Here is a 14,815-nt window from a genome sequence, read left to right on the forward strand (position 1 = left end):
AATCAGAAGTATACAGATCCAGGAAACGGACAACTAAAATCTCCTCCTACCCATACATAGCTTTATCCTTGGAAAGTTTCCAGCCTTGTTCCCAGAACCACAGCCTCCTTGGAGCCCTTGGGGTATGATCCTGGAGTTTGCACATCCCCACAGACTTGCCCTTCAACCCTGGAGCTATCACTGAATTGAAATCAAAGAAAGAATCATTGATTTCTTCTAGCAAAGAAAGAGCACATCCAGAAAGGCAGCTCATTAGTCTTTAGCAGAGCATAATTATGTTTCCAACTTGACAGTTGGAAAGGCCTTACAGGACAGTCAGGACATATGCACTGTGTATAGTCTAAGGCTCTGTCAGCTGGCCACAGTAAGTCATAACAAAAGTTGTAATGTTTAGGCCATACCTGAGAGAGCTTATGTACAAATTTGAGTACACGATGAAAGTTGAAGAATATTGACAGTTGAGCCATAGTTGTTTTGTTTCTTTGTTTGTTTGGTTACCATGCCTCAGTAGTGACAATGTGACACTGAAGGCTTGAAAGATTCCTGAAGAGCTGCTGATTTTCAGCCCATGTTCAAAGGCTGAAGAAGCTGGTTACTGATGTCAAACAATAAAACAACAGCTGTGGCAATGTTCATATGATTGTTTGTTTAGATGTTGTCATTATTTAGTAAACCCTGCTTCATGAGTGCTAGGACTTTTGCTCGTCGGCAAACATTCCATTTTGAGCTGAAATATATGTATTGCTTTTAAATCTAAGTAATCATTTACAAGGAAATTAGGTAATAAAATAAAGTGGTGAAATAAAAAAAAAGCATACAAAGTAAAAAAGAATAATTGGTATGACTTAGGGCACAAGCAATGTTTGGGAGAAAGAAAAGATTTTGTGTGTGTCCCTTCAGATTTTATATAGCAGAATAATGGTTGCTAGTGTGGTTTACAATGCAGATGTTGGAAGTTATGTGGGTAATGGTGTCAGTATCACGGAAGCACCAAAATGAAGTTACCGACCAGGAGACAGGAAGCCTGCAATGTTACAATTGTTGCCTTTCAACTAATGCTAATCCAAAAAAAAAAAAAAACCTCAAAAATTTTAAAGATTTTGTTGTTTGCTGTGTTCTGCCTGTAATAATGGTGATTGAACCCACCAAGGCCTTACACATGCTAAGCTATCACTCTTTAAAAAAAAACAATCTGTACTACCATCTCATACATATGTTTAGATGCTAGAAACTATGTTTGAAAAGTCAGTCAGAAATGTGTTGTGATTCATAGTGGCAATAACTGAACAGTAATGCTTCAGTAATACTTGATATGACTAAACTTGTACACTTGAAATTATTGAAATGGTGTTTTATCTACCTTTATGATGCTATAATAAAATACTATAGAAAAAAAACTCAGAGAAAATATTTGCCTTGCACTCCTGTGTTATTATCCATCAGTAAATGAATTCAGGGTGGAAACTCTCATCAGAACTGGTGGAGGAACATTCCTTGTTGGTTCATTCTCAGAATCATTCACAGGTTCAAGCTTACATAGTTTGCTTATATATCCCAGCACTTCTTGCCCCATATCTGCAGTGAGCAAAGTAGGTTGTGCCTTCCTACACAAATCAAAACAAGCAAGATAATCTTCACAGGTGTTTTCATGGATCAACCTAATACAGTCGAGAATTTCTTCAGGTAATTGTAGACTGTGTCAAATTGACAATGCTAACACAGGAATGCATCATCTTCAATCAACTTGATACACAAACATATGCCTTTAAGTGATACTTTTTCACTCTTTGTCTATGAGGGCTCATGTTAATATCATATACCAATTTTGAGCCAGCTTTGTCAAATGAGTTCCTCTTCCAACTGCCTCTGCTACTATCTTCAGACCTAACTCTGAACCTACAGTTCATGAACAAACTTTGGTTGGTCTAGGTACAATCAAGTGGCTCATGAACCTGCTATCAATGGCCCAACTCCTATCTTCATCTCCTGCACTAGCCCAAACTAGGCCAGGCTCTTACCATATACAAACAAAGCAGTCTATATGTGCAGATTATTGCAAAAACACCAACTCTAAAAAAAAAAAGATAGCAAATTTCCATCAAATCTACTAGTCCTATAGAAATATTGTCTAATGAGAATTGCCTAGGTAAACTTTAGAATACAATATTTAAAAGAACAATCATAAGCATAATCAAATGATTCAGAGTTTAAAAAAAAGACATGAATCAGACATTGAAAATAAGCAGAACAGAAAAATGACCTGAGTATTATACATGAACACAGAAATACACAGTTAAATGAAATAATGAAAATAGTTCATGGTGTGAAAACTGAATTTAGTAAAAACATAGAAATATTGAAAAGAGCTCAAGTTAAAAATAAGAAGGAATGTAAAAACTCACTAACCCAATTAGAAAACTCAGGGAAAATCCTCACAAGTTAGAACAGGTAAAGTAGAATATTGAATATCAGAACTAGAAGATAAAGGAATTGAAGCACTGAAATGAAGAATATATTTTAAAAAATATGCTGAAGTAACAGAAAAGAAATATGATACAACTTGAAAAAAAACTTTAAATTATAACTATAAGTGGAGAAGAAACCCAGTCCAATATGATAGACCAGATCTGCAATAAAACCATAGAATAAAACTCCCGAAAATTAAGGAAAGGCATATCTATACTGATATAAGAAGAACACAGAACACCAAGAGACAAGACAGAAAAGAAATTCGCCATGGCATATTATACTAAAAATATTAACACACACACACACACACACACACACACACACACACACACATACACACGAAACAATATGGAAAGCAACTAGAGAAAAATCAACAAGTCACATATAAAGGCAAACCCATCAACGTAACAGCTAGTTTTCTATTGGAAACTTTAAAAGGTAAGACAGGTTGGAGCAATGAACTCCAAGATCTTAAAGATCAAAAACCCCAAATAAGACTACAATACCCCCCAAAATTGATCAATCACAATGGAAGGGGAAAGAAAAATGTTTCCATGATAAAAACTAAAAAATTATGCCCATCAAACCAACACCACAGAAAATACTGAAAGCAATGAGTCATGTAAAGGGAGAAATAAGTGTAGCCAAGACACTGTATAGAAAACAAGTGAAGCTATAATTTTTTAAATGAAAACTACAAATAAGAACACAAACCAGGAGGACAAAAACAGAAAACCCCAACAAAATGACAATAGTCAACATACCTCTTTTGATAAATACCTTAGATACCAATAAGCCCACCTCCTTAATCAAAAACCACAGTTAATTGAATGGATTAAGATAGAAACTCTATCATTTTCTACAAGTAACTAATTTTAATTTTAAAGACTGATACCACCTTAAAGTGTAAGGAAAGAAAATGTATCCCAAGCAAATTGGACTGGGGTGTAACAGGTCACTCTATTATTAATATACGACAAAATGGACTTCAAACTAAAACAAATGAAATGAGATAATAAACAACACTTCATTCTAATCAAGATAAAAATTAACCAAGAGTACATATCACATTGAATTGTATACACACCAAAGTCTGATATACCAAATTTCATGAACAGTGTACTATTGGAGATAAAGACAACTTGAACTCAGTAATAGTAAGCATTCCAACACACTACTTTCATCAAGATACAGGTTATCTGGATAAAACTAAACCAAACACAGAAACATCAGAATTAAATGAAATCATATACCAAATGGTCATAACATTTGATTATTCACCCCAAACACCAAATAATACATATTTTACTCAGCACCTCATAGAAGATTATCTAAGAGATTACATCCTGGGGCATAAAACAAATTTAAACAACTTCAGATAAATTGAAATAATTCCATATATCTCATCTTATCAAAATGCAGTAAAAATTATAATTAACAGCAAATGAATCTTTAGTAAAGCCCAGAGTCATTCAGAATAAACACATTAGTGAATGATGAATAAATGTATCAAAGAGGAAATCAAAAGAAAAAAATTAACAAAATGTTTGAACTAAATGGAAGTGAAACTATAACACAAAACTTCTAAAATACAGTAAAAACAGTCCTAACAGGGACATTATAGCTCTTTACTCCTATAGAAGAAATCAGAAAGAGCACAAATAAATTCCTTAATGGTGCAACTGAAGAGTTTTGAAAAACAATAACAAAGTGAGCCCAAATCTAGTTAATGGTATTAATTGATTAATTATTAAAGTCAAAGAATCATTTAATGAGATTGAAAGAAATAAAACAATACCGACACTCACTTAATCTAATATCTGGTTCTTTGAGAAGATGAACAAGATCAGTAGACCCTTGGCTCAATTAACCAAAAGAAAGAGATGATCCAAATTAACATGATCAGAAATGAGAAAGGTTAAAAGAGTTGTGGAAAAACACAGACTACTATAAGGAAATACTTTTAAAAACCTATACCAAATTAAGTTAGAAAACTAAAAACAGGCCTAATTTCTAAATATACCCAAACCACAAATATTAAATCAAGATAAGATAATAATTTAAAGACTCTATCAGAAATAAATAGATTAAAACTGTTAAAGTCACCAGACCAAGGAGTGTTCAGCCCTAGATTCGTTCCCATTGTAGGAGAATTCTTCCAATTTCAACGAAGATGTACAGCGAATACTTAAGTTGTTGTTGGTGGTGATGGTGGGAGAGAGAGAGAGAGAGAGAGAGAGAGAGAGAGAGAGAGAGAGAACATTCTGTGTAAGCTCTACCCCACACAGTTACCTGGCAACAGTCAGATATGCCTAACTCTCAACAAAAGGGGCTGCTTGCCTGCTCCTCCCTCCCTCCCCATCTTGCTCCTCTCTTGCTCTTGCTTTCCTGTTCCCGCTATCTCCCCATTCCCTCACCTTCTCTGTACTATACTATACTATACTATACTATACTATACTATACTATTCTATACTATACTATACTATACTATACTATACTATACTATACTATACTATACTATTCTATACTCTCAGTGGGAAGGGATGCCTCAGCATGGGACAGCTGAGGCAACCTCTTCCTCCCATACCTCACCACACATCCACAAAACATATCCCCTCCTCTCTTTTTATCTTTTTATAAACACATGAGAGAGGGAAAAGGAGGAGGAGAAGGAGGAGGGGATGAAAAGCAAGGCAAGGCAAGGCAAGGCTAATATCCATGTTGAAGAGCTAATCTGAAGAACTAGTTCAACATAGACGTGCTGATAAATGTAACAAATTATATAAATGAACTTAAAGACAAAAATCACATGATCATCTCAGTAGGACAGAAAACATCTTTGTCAAAATTCCATATGCTTTCATAAAAAAGTCACAGAATGTAAGACTGGAGGGAACATACCTCATGATAATAAGGGCTACATATTACAAATATAAAGCCATTATCACCCTACATAGAGAAAAACTTGAAGCAATCTCATTGAAATCTATAATAAGTCAGGGATATCTACTAGCCCCACTACTTCTCAATAGAATAGTCAAAGCACTAGTTAGAGGAACAAAACATTAGAAAGTATAGGTGTACAAATAAGAAAATAAATCAAATTATCCTCATTTGCAGATGGTGTAATATTATATTTGGGAGATCCCAAAAGTTCCAACAGAAAATATCTAAAAATGATTAAACATTTAAGCAAGTTTCAGGATACAAAATCAACTTACAAAGCTCAGTTTCTGTATACCAACACAAACACACCAAGAAAACAAGCATGGGCACATTATTATTTGTAATAGTCTTATAAAACGTAATACGTAGGAAATGCCAGGACATGTAAGATCTACAGTGAAAACTTTAAACTTCTGAAGGAAGAGACTGAAGGCATTGAAAGATGAAAAGACCTCCCACCATCATGGATTCATAGAATAATAAAATAATAAAATTTGGAGGAAAATGGATAGAACTAAAAAAATAATATCCCATCTGAGATCACCCAAACTTAAAAGGACAAACAGTACATGTCTTCTTTTATTTCGGATGCTAGCACTGAACAACTGCAAATACAAAGAAAGTAAATTGAATCCATGAGATAGAGGACAGGAACACTAGAGAAAAGAAGAGGTGACACAATTATTATGAAGGATAAAACAGGAAAAAACTGTAGAGAAGACTTAACTGGGGAGGTGGTAAGGAAGACAACAATGAGGGAGAAGAAAGAAGGATAAACAACTCTAAGTATCTTTCGACAAGCAACAGGGAATTGTGTTGTTATTGTTATTTAAACTAATGTAATATATGTGTATATGTGTTTATGTAAATATGTTTTTAAAGTGAATCTATACCAATTGAGGACAGAATGCTCCCACATTAAACCATAGACCAACAAAAACCTCCAGTGTTGGTCAAGGGAAAACCTCCTTTCAAGCCAGGAGAATACAAAGTCCCCCCAAACAATTAGGTTATTGCCATTACCTTTTGTATCTTCTAGAAAAAGAAGATAAGCCTCTATTTCTGTTTTGTATCTTCTAGTAAAAGAAGATAAGCCCCTATTTCTGGAGACATTGCATACCAGATACAAGATTTAGAAGAATAGATCCAAGTCAAATTCTGAAGCCTCCTCATGGAGGGCTAGCTCTCAAAGTATCTGCAGGAACCATCCAAGCTACCAAAGGAGAAATGAAAACAGAAGTCCTATCCACTTGGATCTGCAAGGAACCAAAACCGTGAGCAGCGTGGGCACATATTCCAAAAGGTAGAGGTGGTAACACTTAAATTCTGAAGTAACCAACAGCCATCTAATTGGACTTAAATTTCACTCAGTAGTTAAAATGCATTCCTGACAGTGTAAAATTAACCAACTACCCATGAATGGTGAGGTAATGGTTCCTAGAGGAGAACTTACTACTGTCAGTTTTATAAACTAGCATGCTTTCTAAATGTATCTAAATAGGTATCCTTATATTCTCAGATAAGTGTTGTTCTTTCCCCTCCATCAAAGGAGCCTCTTTTTTTTTTTCTCAGCAGACAGAGATCTTCACAGAAAGGCACAGCTAATCAAAGTGAAAAGATCAACAGTCCATAGAGTTCTTGTCTCTAATTAAGACCTTTACAACATAGTCCTTACATTTGAGGCTGAGGGGATATTATTAAAGAGGAGAGGGAAAATTGAAAATGATAAAGGACCATGACATTTGTTGTGATATAGCCTTTCCTTAATAAAAAAAAAGGAAGGAAGGAAGGAAGGAAGGAAGGAAGGAAGGAAGGAAGGAAGGAAGGAAGGAAAGAAGGAGGAAAGAAGAGGTTAAGAAGGAGATTGATATTTGAGATAAATCTGGAGGGAGTTGGCTGTAGAAGCCAGGGTATGCATATGGTGAAAATACATTGTATAAAAACATCAAAGAATTAATAAAATATGTCATTAAAAGAATAAATCTGTAAAATTTTAGAGTTCCTATAGATTTGATTTTGTTTTCCAAAACATTTCTAATATTTTGAAAGTTTATGGTATCCCGGCAAATCCAAAGCCCTATAAAATAAAAACCTAAGTTTTTTTCTAAACGGAAAATCTTGGCATAAGAATAATCAGACTTCAACAAATTCAGAATCAAGCAGTGTGGATCCAGAGCCTGTAGCTCAATGTTGAGCACCTGAGACTCATTCATTGTACAGAATTTAGGCTCAAAATGGCCTTAGACAATCCCATGTCACTAGCGCTCCCTTCTGCAACATACATACTTGTCTCATGCTTAAGACATCTATCTCTACTTCCCACTTGCTTCTATCCTAGGTATACATTTCTCTATTCTGGCATATCCAATATCCGGGGTTCTCCACTGCAACTAATGATTCACCTCCACCAACATCCTTTAAGGACTTCTCTACAAGTACTTAGCCTTGGTCACCTTCTGTGTGCTTACCCTAAGGAAATGTTTCCCAGAGGATTTCTTCTCAATATTGCTAATCTCTTACTAATCACAGTGTTTTTTTTTTCAGATCTACTTGATCAGCATCCATTGTCCCAAAGATGCACAGGTTGCACTTTAATGAGCTTTAATGACCTCTTGTTAGGAGAGCTGTTTCCTTAGCTCTAGCTCATCAGCAACCACAGATTGTTAATCCAAAATATCACAAAATAGTCCCAATAAATCTTTGTTTCCCCCCAAGCCTCACAATTGAGGCTTCTTCAGTTCACATTTATCTCACACAATAGCTCATTAAACTCCAAGCATCTGATGTTCTTTTACTGCTAAAACCTCCAAATATCCTTCACAATTCAAGAAAATAGTCCAAAGGATTAAAAAGCCACATGGCCAGGTCCATCACAGCATCGGCACAATTTCCTGGTGAAAATTTCTATTCTAGTTTGATTTCTGTTGCTGTGATAAAAGCATTTGATCAAAAGAACTTAGAGGACTTAAGGGATTACTTCAGTTTCTAATCAATCCGTTACTCAGACAAGTCAAGTTCAGAACTCAGTGCAAGAATCTAGATTCCAGAACCAGGGCAGAATGTACCTTGATCTTTACTCTCTGGTTCTTTCATAGGCTAATGCTGTAGGAGGAGCTAATGTGGGAGAAGTTAGGAGAAGAAGAGGAAGAGGAAGAGGAGGAGTACAGAGGATAAAAAGAAAAGGAAGAGGAGGAGCTAGGAGAGAGAGAGAGAGAGAGAGAGAGAGAGAGAGAGAGAGAGAGGGGGAGAGGGGGGGAGAGGGGGGGAGAAGAGAGGAGAGGAGAAGAGAAGAGAAGAGAAGAGAAGAGGAGAGGAGATGGAGGAGGATGTTCACATGTCTGTAGCAGTCAAAGTTAGTTGGTATATCTAGGTTGGGTATAGGGTTACACTTCTGATTGTGTGGATATCTTGTTACTGATCATTACCAAGTATATAAGCCTTGATTAATCTTTAAGCACTAGAGTCTCATCTTTCTACTGGGCCCGCATGGATAGTGGAATGGTCTGGGCAATGCCCTGCCTTGGACACATAGCATGGAAGATTGGCAGAGCCACCTCCCATGCTGGCATCTCATGGGTGGCAGTGCTGGTGTATCTGGCTGGCCAGTTCTAGCTGCTGTGTGCACATGGCCTCTGGCCATGGAACATGGCAGCTGAGCTAGGCAGAGCTGCCACAGCTTAGTTAGTCAGCTTGACCGTCAGCCATTTTTAATTAATTACTTCAACAAATGCTTTGCTAGCTTTCTTCATTTTTAAAGATTTATCATATTTTAATTATGTGTATGTTCGTGTGTCTGCCTTGAGGTATATTCATGTGAATACCATTACCTGTGGAGGTCAGAAGCCTCAGAGCTTCTGGAGCTGCAATTACAGGATATTGAGAATGACCTGAAGTTCATGTTGAGAATGAAACTTATGTCTTCTGTAACAGCAATATGCTCTCATAAAGGTTGAGTCATCACTCTAGACCTAAAGCAAGGACCATTTTACAGAACTTTCTGTCAATGAAAGTGGTTGGACCCTCTTACATCAACGAGGACAATTCTCACAGACTTGTCCACGTAAGATGACATATTCTAACTAGCTTTTAATTTGCAATAAGAGGCCATAAGCAAAGAAATTTTGGCAGCCTTCAGAAGCTTTAAATGGTAAGGAAATTGGTTTTTTCTCAAGCCTAATTGTTGTAGTAATTATTTAAAAACTGGCCTCTGGCTCAAGCCGACTATCTATGCTGTGGCGGCTATGCCTAACTCAACTGCCATGTTTCTCAGCTGGAGGCCACGTGTACGCAGCAGCTAGAACAGACCAGCCAGAAACACCAGCCCTGCCACCCATGAGATGCCAGCGTGAAAGGTGGCTCTGCCAATCTTCCACACTGTCTCTGCAAGGCTGGGGCATTGCCCAGATCGTCCCACCATCCATGCAGGCCCAGTAAGAGAATGAGACTCTAATGCTTAAAGATTAATCAAAGGCTTTATATGTTTGGTAATGATTAATAACAAGATGCTCATGCAATCAGAGGTGTAACCCAGTATCCAACCTAGATATACCAACTACCTTTGACTGCTACAGACACATGAACATCCGCCTCCATTTTCCCTTCTCTCTTGTTCTCCTCTCCTGTCTCCTAGCTCCTTCTCTTCCTTCTCCTCTTCCTCTTCCTACTCCTCCTCTTCCTCTTCTTACTCCTCCCACCTTACCTCCTCCTACAGGATTGAAACCTAAAAGTTTTTACTATAGCATAGTAACACCTGTCTGACTTTTGAAAACTAGAAATGAAAGATAATAAACCTGATTAAATTTTTAATTGCATTGTTTATGTTATTAAGTCCATGTGGGTTTGTTATAGCAACAATAACAGACTCATACTATAATGACATAATGATGATGAATAACATTTACTAAATACTTACTATAAGCCAGGTACTATTCTATACATAAGCAAAAATGGCAATAACTATAACAATGATAATAATTACTTTTTACTAAGGTTTTAAATATGCCACACATTTGTTTTGGTTACTTTTCTGTTACCATTTTAAAACACCTTGACCAAAAGTCACTGAGGGGACTTAGGGAAGACTTTATTTTAGTTTACGGTTCCAGAGGGATAAGAGTTGAGCATGGTGCAGCCAGTGGCAGCCAGTGAAAAGTGTGTGCAGGAAGCTGAGAACTCACATCTTCATTTTCAAGCAGAAAACAGTGAGCATAAACTGGATGTATGAAGACAGAAAGGCTGCCTCCAGTGATAGACTTCCTACATCACAGCTACACCTCCTAAACATCCCCAAACAATGCTAACTGAGAGCCAAGTATTGAAATCCCAAAGTCTGTAGTGGACATTCCTCACTCAGACCACTACAATATAATTCTAAAGTTTTCACCTGGCCTATTTTACTTAACCATTACCATAACCTAATAAAAGTGATATCATTATTAGTATTTTATGATTATAGAAACTGGTTAGAAATAAAGAAAATAAAATTGTAAAAGATTACAAACCAGTGAGAAACACAGATGGACTTAGATTCCAGTCAGTTTTTCCAATATTAGATATTATAAAAAAAGTTATCTTTGAGACATTTATATACAAATACTATAGTCACATAATTTCCATCTCATCCTCCCTCTCTCCCATCCAACTCCTCTCATAATCCCCTCACTGCCTCTCATGCGCATGACCTTTTCTTCTGTAATTACTATTATTACATAAACCTACTCCTTTTTAATTGTATTATTTTAAAATACTAAGTCATGTGGTATTATTATAATAATAATAAGACCCATACTATGGTGTGTGTGTGTGTGTGTGTGTGTGTATAACCTATGAGTCAATTTGGTGTTGACTCATAGTATATGTATATGGTGTATATGTGTTTAGGGTGACCACTTTGGATTAGATAATCTATCAGTAAGTTCTTACCTGGAAAAACTGATCCTCCTTCTCTCAGTAGCCATTGACTAGTGGTAGGTCTTATACTGGTGTGGGAACCTTTGAAAATTTCCCTATATGCATTGGCATATCAGGTGGTTTTGTCAGTATGTAGGCCCAGAACTTAAAGATAAATCTCTATCGCTAAAGATACCACACAGTTGTGACAAAAGGACTTGAAGGAAATGAGCTGAAATTAACCATAAGTCTCCTTCCTGTAGACTATCATAGTTTGCTGTGCAAATTGCCTAGGAAGAAAACCTATCTACCTGTACAGACTATGAATCACAAGGATTAGCCTGGTAAGATATCGCCAGTGGTGCAACAGTGAGAGTCAACCACAATTGTCTAAATAATAAGGCCTACTTCATATGAGGGAACTCATACCTTATATAGTAAACCTAAGCAACTATCCATGGCAAAAGAGCATTGACCCTAGAGGCCATTTTCCTAAAACAATATAATTTCTAACTGTGTTTTAATGTTGACTTTGATACACACAGATATGAGTAGCCCTCACCTTCATCAAAGCCACTTTTGGGAAAAAAAAAAAAAAACAGAAACCACAGAACTCTACAACTGGTCAAAAGGCAGAGAAAAAGTGACTGTGGAGTTCCCAGGATCTATCAATCCATTTGCAACACAACCCCTACAGCTTAAGGAACATCATGGAAGAGAAGTTAGAAAGACTGTAAGAGTCAGAGGATCAGGATATATGATGCTAGACGGTGTCTCCTAGATAATACCAGAATGCTGTATTTATGAGAGTATAACAATGTTTGCATAACGAATAGATAAATATATATTCAAATTTCAAGAATTGATTTTACTTCATTATGAATACCCCCTAGTATGGCCCTCATACATTTATTTTTGACACAGGTGACAAAATTAATCTTCCACAGCTGGGTGGCATTTTTTATCTCATTGTGTTTGCTTAATTGACAGTAGGCACTGATAGTATAGAATTTTAGAGTAATACAAAGCTGTTCTGTAATTAAGTTTTTCTCCTTTTTTTGACAGTTTTCTGAAGGTTTTCTTGACAAATTGATAACCACAGTACAGCTGTTATTTTTTGTCATGGTTGCTTCTTACTAATAACACAGATTTCATCATTCAAAATCCAGAAGTACTTTTCTTCATTTCTCTCTGTTGTTATTGATGTTTCTTCAATGACCTTGTCCACTGTATATAATTTAATTTTCTTTAAGGTATATTTATATACCATTATCATATTTTTTAGTATAAGAAACACTCTCTACTTTATTTGATTGATCATTGTCTTAGTCAGGGTTTCTATTCCTGTACAAAACATCATGACCAAGAAGCAAGTTGGGGAGGAAAGGGTTTATTCAGCTTATACTTCCACACTGCTGTTCATCACCAAAGGGAGTCAGGACTGGAACTCAAGCAAGTCAGAAAGCAGGGGCTGATGCAGATGTCATGGAGCGATGTTACTAACTGGCTTTCTTCCCCTGGTTTGCTCAGCTTGCTTTCTTATAGATCCCAGGACTACCAAACCAGGGATGGTACCACCCACAGTGTGCCCTCCCACCTTGATCACTAATTGAGAAAATGCCTTACAGCTGGATTTCATGGAAGCATTTCCTCAACAGAAGCTCCTTTCTCTGTGATAACTCCAACTTGTGTCAACTTGACACACAAAACCAGCCAGTGCAATCATCATGAATGAAAAATTATATTTTTAACTCCAAGGTTTTAATCTTGTATATGTTAAGTATCTACATTTCAGATAATCAATATCTAGGAAATGTGAGACTTACGTAAAACAGAAAGATGAGTCCAAATATGTTAGCTAAGAACTCAATTTTGTTGGGAATTGTCGAACATGTCTATTATCCTAGTACTTTGTAAGCTAGGGCAGGAGGCTCAACAGTTCACGACAAACTTTGTTTACCTAGTGAGACCCTGTTGGTTATGTGGGAGGCAAGTGTTAGGTATTATGGTCCTGGAGACACATCAAGCCTGAGGCCACCGCTGCAAGCTGACCTCAGCTTAGTCATTCATTGTCATTATGGCAAGTATTGATAGAGCATGTACAATATGCCTCTGTTATAATAAGTGCAGGGATGTGAGTCATCTTATGAACAGTTTTTATTTTTGCTTTACTACAGTAAAGCTAAAGGTACAAACAGGAAAACTGACGTGAGTTTTAAACACAGGTTTATATATAGCAGCCAGACACAGGACTGAAAATGAGCCCATTGATTTTTCGTTCTGTGTTCTACCTCCTGAATAACAGGAAGTTGTTCTACTGGTAGATTCTGGAAATGAACTTAGTAAAAGATGGAAGAATAGTCAGCAATCTTTGAATGATGCTTTATGAACATATTATTTATTTATGCTCCTGACACTAACATGCTGTACGACATAGTCATGACTGTTTAACTATTCTCCTTTATGGCTAACCACTTAAAAATGAATGCAGTTCTTTCTGTCCTCATTTACCTCAATTAGAAATCAAACATGAAAGGTTAATTAAGGATAAATGAGATGATGCCAAAAGGAAAGACTAGACAAATGAGGTTAGTGTTATGGTATTTAGAGTTTGTCTTGGAATTTATTAGTGTACAGAATAGCATCTGACAAATTTGTTTGCATTAAGAAACATTTTCTTGCCAATGCAAAGACTCATAGATGGTAAAATTGCTGTGAATTATTGACTATGAATGATCATTCTCTTTTTAAAAAGATTTATTTTTATTTATGTGAGTACACTTTAGCTGTCTTCAGACACACCAGAAGAGGACATTGGATCCCATTACAGATGGTTGTGAGCCACCATGTCTTTGCAGTGAATTGAACTCAGGACCTCTGGAAGAGCAGTCGGTACTCTTAAACACTGAGCCATCCCTCCAGCCCCCTGAGTGTTCGTTCTTAAATGGGCCATCTATATCAAGGTTCTCCAATGTTCAGAAAATATCATAGAAGAAAAAGTAGAAAGAATCAAAGAGCTATAGGATGGGACGGGAGGACTGCGAAATGCTGTCTTCTGGTAAAGACATGGCTATTTCATTCATGAGCTCACAGCAGCTGGGGTTATCTGCACAAAATTTAGATTAAGCAATTTAAAATTCCAGCATGGGTGATAAAGAAGCTCATAAGAGCTCATCTCTAACTAAGAAGGTTTTGGCAGTTGATAGTTGCTGAAATAGTTGAATCATTTATTGAGAATATGGTCACAGGTAAGGTAAACTGTCAATATCTTAGGAGATGGCTTCATACTTATGTATATATGGGCAGCACTATTTGGATTCAGTAGGTTAAAAAGTAAAACAAGTGAAAGCATCAGGAAAAAAGGATGTTAAGCTGGGAGGGAGATTTGTTTGGTGAGGTCTGGAGGGAGTTAGATTGGGGAGTGGGTAATAGATAAGAGCAAGATATATTTATATCTGTAACTATCTCTCTCTCTCTCTCTCTCTCTCTCTCTCTCTCTCTCTCTCTCTCT

This window comes from Grammomys surdaster, unplaced genomic scaffold, assembly GCF_004785775.1.
Source record: "Grammomys surdaster isolate TR1022 unplaced genomic scaffold, NIH_TR_1.0 240, whole genome shotgun sequence".
NCBI lineage: Eukaryota > Metazoa > Chordata > Mammalia > Rodentia > Muridae > Grammomys > Grammomys surdaster.